Raw genomic sequence first — 6000 nt, 5'->3', positions numbered from 1 at the left:
ATTGGCTGGCAGAGGCGTGAGGGCGGTCCCTCCTGTCTCTTTACGTCACTGACTCTCTGAACACTGAGGCGATCAAGTGTTTAGCTAACGATAAAACATTTATAATAAACACAGTGTCGTCCTTTTTAAGGCTGTGAAACGCTGTCAGTTAAACCTGGGGCTAGATTTATACACATAGAATAGTATAAGATATAACAGAAAATATATATATTTTAAATAATATAGGAAAACTGAATAAAATGCTAGCAAGTGGCCATTTTGGAAAATTGTCACTGTGGTTTGTTTTAAGGATAAACACACATCAGGGCATGCTGCTACAGGACAGTAATCAACGACAGGGTGGTGTGATGTGTCCTGGCGCAAAGTGGTAACTGTTACCACCCCAAAGTGGATTATTTCCCTATAACAACATGTCATGAAGTGGTTTATTCCCTTAAACAACAGCAGTGCTTTTTTTCTTTACAACACACATGCTTTTTAACCATTTATAGCTACATTTACTGTTGTGGAACATCCATGAAATAAGCTGGTTCCTGTTACGCCTTTTCCTAAAAAAAAAAAAAAAATGGAAGATGTGATTGGTCAGATTTAATGGTACATATTATCTATAGTTTATATAACAAAAATATTAAGTTTCTCATCACAATGGTATACTAAACTTAACTTAAACAAATTTCTAATTACTAGATTGTAGAGTGAGCATGATCAGTTGACATATACAGTATAAACCTAAACCAATAACATTCTAAAATCTTGAGAGGATTATGAGAATAAATAACTATAGTATTAAACTGACCTAAGCAACATGTGCATGATAAAATATTGCAACGGTAATGAAGTTGTCACAAAACGCCAGGGAGTTGGGTTTGATCCTCAGCTCTAGTAAGACTACTGGGTTGGATTTTATTCAGTGTATTGAATATACGTGTTTAAATCATGTTGGATGTACGAAAACAAAATGTGTTAATGTCAACTCAATTCAATCACGCTTAACCAATATATGCGTTTGAATTAAGTAAAGTCAGTGAACTTTTTTCTGTGCATGTTATAACAGTTATAAAAAGTCATTCCCTCATCAGCTTATCTGTTTTCTCTCTCTTAAAGTCAATAAGACAAAAAAGCACTGCGTTTTGCCAAAAAAAAAAACAACAAAACAACAACACAGCACAAAGTCCTCCGTTATGAAGACTTTCCTGTGGAGGAAAACTTTCTGGCACTGGAGACTCCTTCCCTAAATGTTAAACAAACATGTCCATACAGAAAGCAACAATTATACATGTTTCTTTGTTAAATAACAACACGTTTTAAGCTCATTTATTATCAGATTGCCTAGATCTGCCATAAAGTCCCTGTGAAAGAGTTCTTAATATAGAAAGACAAAATTTTTGAGCAAGCGCATTAATATAAACCTGTGTTTTGAATTACATCTATCGTCAGAGCTGCTGTTATAGCAAATTAATCAACACCTCTAGCAGCTAGTCAGCGCTGTGGTATAACAATTAATAGCCTACATGACGTCGTTAAGCATGAATGAGACGCGTGTCCTGGTGGTGCGTTTTCAATTTAGTTCTCCTTTGCAAAACCTAATATTATCTTCAATTCAGGGAAAAAGTTCATTTTTATAGGCTATTAACACAAATAACCATGAAGCTCAAGCTTACACTGAGCCATGGCCAGTGGCTATACAACCTGCTCTTAATATATGAAGTGCTTTTGAAAGAAGTTCTTGATGACTAACAGGCAAACAAAGGATTCAAGCCTACTCGTAAGAATGAAGTCACATTTAAAGAATGTAATTAAGTCAATTGTAGACATATTAGCATGAGAAACGTTTTCACGAAGTGCTGAGAAGAATTAAACGTTAAGAGAAAACTGATTTACAGGAAGGGGATGCAAATAGAAATGGTCAAGGCATCAAAAATTGTTGGATGTGACCCCAATACCTTAAATACCTCAGACAGAAAAGCGACAAAAATCACCTCTGACAGCTCGGACTGAGCATTTCAGCTCTAGCTTTGTAGAAAACAGACATACATATTATATTATTATTATTTTCTGTTGTGGAAGTAACTAGAAGTAACAGAGCAATTATTAATTAATAATTGGACAATCATAACTGAGATCATCCAAAGCAAAAATTAGATAAACTCCAAGGACTGCCGATTATGCATTATACTTTAGTGCGTATCCTGATTTTGCATTTATTGCCCATCCTGCACTTTACTCTCCACTTGACAGTTCATATTTTGCACACCTTGCTCATATATTGCTCATATACATAATTTGTAAATGTTAAATCATCATAACCAGGTCTACAGTTCCACACTTTCATAACAGAGGAATAAAAAGATTCCTGGGTTGGAGTCAAGGCCGTGACAGGAAAGAATGACAGACTGGAGAATGCAGTAATCATAGCTTATTTAAAACTGTTATATTTTCCTTGCTGTATGATCTCCCATCATTTACATAATTTGCCAATAAAATCGTACATAATTCTTCACAGATTTAATAATAGTAAATTTTCTCTGCAGATCTCTGCAGATATTTATCCACGCTTTGATATAACAGATGGGTGTTAGATGTGTCATGAACCGCAAACCATGATTTAAAATAGCCTGGGTCGCGATGAGAAAAACAGGTATTCAATCACCTCAACACATAACAGCTCAGCAAAATGAAAACACGCTTAAATAAACACACACACACACACATGAACACACACTTAGTAAGAGAGAGAGATAGAGAGAGGGAGACACAGAGAGAGTGCTGAAGGTGTTTCTGTGCTCTCAGAAAAGAGCTGAACTTTCCAGACAAAATCAAGATACCATCCATGTAGGTGCAGTGAGAAGGATCCAGGAAGCTGGGGCAGTCGCTTCAGTAAACAAACTACAGCTCTGAGGGGAAAGAAAGGTTTTCTGCCATGGGATGGAGTCTTCATGATGGTGGTGAGGTCACTGAGGGAACGACTGCTATAACATAAGGGATAAGAGGAAGTAGCTGTTTTCGTGGACGTTCAACAACATTAAATGTAACTATAAACAGATAAAAAGTACAATGTTTAATTCTTTAAGTAATAACTAAGGTGTTATGTCAGCAAATTGCTGTGATGTAAGAGGAATAAAACACTTTGGGACATGCAGTTATAGGAAAATAATCCACTTCAAATGTCAGGCTGTATTTTTATGTTTTATTTCTTACTTCTTTTGTTGCAGAAAACTTAAAGTTACTTCTTTACCTCAGACTGCTACAATGCTCTAACACTGGAGACTCCTTCCAAAAATGCTGAACAAATTAAACCAAACATGTAGGTTATTACTATAAAAAACAATAACGTATTAGAACAAGCGCAATAATAAATAAGGACAAGCAGCACACTCACAATGTCATATGTTCATTATTATAGGACATTTTTTTAGGACAGATGAAGATCAGAGACTAGCGTAGGAGTCGTTCGTACAGAAACCCACATCATTCCAAAGCATTAACAAACTTGCTGAGTAGTTTAACTTGACTTCAACTGAAAATCAAGACTGCTGATATGTGAGAAAGCTGCAGGTTGCCTGATGCCACTGGTCAGTGTTAGTGAGCTGCTCTTCCACTCCCTACATGGTGATGTAAATCTTTCCCTTCACTGTTAAAGCGTGAGTAGACTGGCATGCCAGCCTCAGCAGATGGCAACAATGGGATTTTTTTTTCCCACAAAAAACTGAAACATATGAGAACTATCAGCATATGTTTTATATTTTGAAATTACTGCAAATATTTTTCCTTTTTTGGATGCAATGTTCCGGTTCATTTCCTTAGAGCTGTGAGGAAGCTTTTATTATGCAGACCAGTGGCGCCACTTATTGGTCAAATGAGACATTGAGGAAGTTCTTTAATCTATATACCTTCATTGCTTTAAAAAAAAAAAACAGATATTATCTTATTAATACATAAAATGAATTTAGCTCTCACTCTCTGACTGTGAAGTATAATACAAAATACACTCATACATTAACTTCTTATTTATACAAGGAGAGTTACATGAACAAAAATGAACCATGTTAGATTATAAACTATGCTTCTACATTATCATATATTACTGTTTTGTGGAAAAAATATATTTATGGTGTAACAGCTTACTATTTGAAACACTAGAAATGAACTTATTTACACAAATTGCATATATATGCACATGATTACAATAATGTAATGTTATGTTCTTATGTTCTTTTAAAGCCACATTTAACCTTTTTGTTGTTTAAGCCTTTAATAGGTTGGCTTTAATAGTTTTTTTCTTTCTTTCTTTCTTCCATGAGTTGCACAATACCTCATGTCATTTAAATAACACTACTAATAAGACGACTGTCTGACCCATAGTTTGTATATTTCTATTTTTATTTAATATCATATGTCATATGCCAACTACCATGGTTGGCTTCACTGGTCCTTATATTGTACAATGACTTGAATTTTTCATTATGTGATTTAAAAAAAATTAAAAACATAGCCTTATAAGGAATTTAAGAAGAAGTGAACGATAAAAAAATGCAAATAAATAGATAGATAGATAGATAGATAGATAGATAGATTTGTCACTCAGGTTTTAAGGCGTTCTGAATATAAAAACCAAACAGTTCCAAATGTGAAATTTCGTCCATATGAAAATTTTATCAGTAACATGAGCAATTTTCAGGATTCTCATGATATCCCATAAGGCCATGTTGTATGACTGAACAATCAATGCTCAATGTTGTTTTTGTGCCACTTGGAAAAGCATCACATCGGCCCCTCACCTCCACAGACATGCCACTTTGTTGTCAGCTAATAAAGCGTATTGTCATGTTCTTGAAGTAAGATCAATATTTATCCCAGCGCATCGACTGACCTTTGCCGATCCGTGCAGTCAAGCATAGATCCATATGTGTTTGGAAACCAAACTAGGAAAGAGCACATCAGAGGAGAAGAAGTCGAAGGAAAACAGAGTGAGACAATCAATAATGGCACTGTGTGATACAGGCATGTTGAGAATAGGGAAGCAGCAATCACAGATACTCACAGCATTTCTACTGTGTAATATCTATTTTTAGGAAAATCCTTGAACTTCTTCAATAATTGATGTATGCTTCTATGTTTTGTCCAGTTGTTTTTGGCCTATTGTCAAGAACTACAGGTGTGACAGTATACTTTGATATGGAAACTTGAATTAAAAAAAAAAAATTTAATTAAATGCAATTTTCTATTTTATCTGTTAAACCACAATGCTACTGAATGCTCGATTCTGATTATTCAGGTGTTGATTGAATTTCTATATATGGTTATATTAATGCGGTTGTTTTAATACATTAAATAGCCAAAAGTATGTGGACAATGTTGGAAGCACACAATTGTCTAGAATGTCTTTTTATGCAGTAGCATTACAATTTCCCTTCACTGGAACTAAGCAGCCCAATTTGTTCCAACATGACAATACCCCTGTGCACAAAGCCAGCCCAACAAAGACATGGTTTGCCAAGTTTGGAGTGAAAGAACTCGAGTGACCTGCACAGAAGCCCTGACCTCAACCTTTGGGATGAACTGGAACACCGATGTGCCCCAGGCCTCCTCGCCCAGTATCAGCGCCTGAGCTCACTAATGCTCTTGTGGCTGAATGCTCCACGCTCCAAAATCTAGTGGAAAGCCTTCCCAGAAGAGTGGAGGTTATTATAACAGCAGAAGGGGACTTAATCTGGAATGGGATGTTCAGCAAGCACATATGGGTGTGACGGTCAGGTGTCCACAAACTTTTGGCCATATAGTGTATGTATTCATTTCTATAGTAACAGCTTACAAAGGGACTTGGATGGCAGACGGTTAACATAAAAAGTTTTAAAAACAACGTTTGGTTTAAGTGAGGTGACATTTATCTAGGTTTTTTTGAAGGAGTCTCAAGTGTCAGCGCTTTGAACTAGACAGAGGTAAAGTTGCAACTTCAAGTGTAAAGTTTTCCGACAAGTCTGTAACATGACAAGCCACATT

This window comes from Pangasianodon hypophthalmus, chromosome 17 (genome assembly GCF_027358585.1).
Source record: "Pangasianodon hypophthalmus isolate fPanHyp1 chromosome 17, fPanHyp1.pri, whole genome shotgun sequence".
Lineage (NCBI taxonomy): Eukaryota > Metazoa > Chordata > Actinopteri > Siluriformes > Pangasiidae > Pangasianodon > Pangasianodon hypophthalmus.
Note: the sequence above shows the minus strand (reverse complement) of the source record.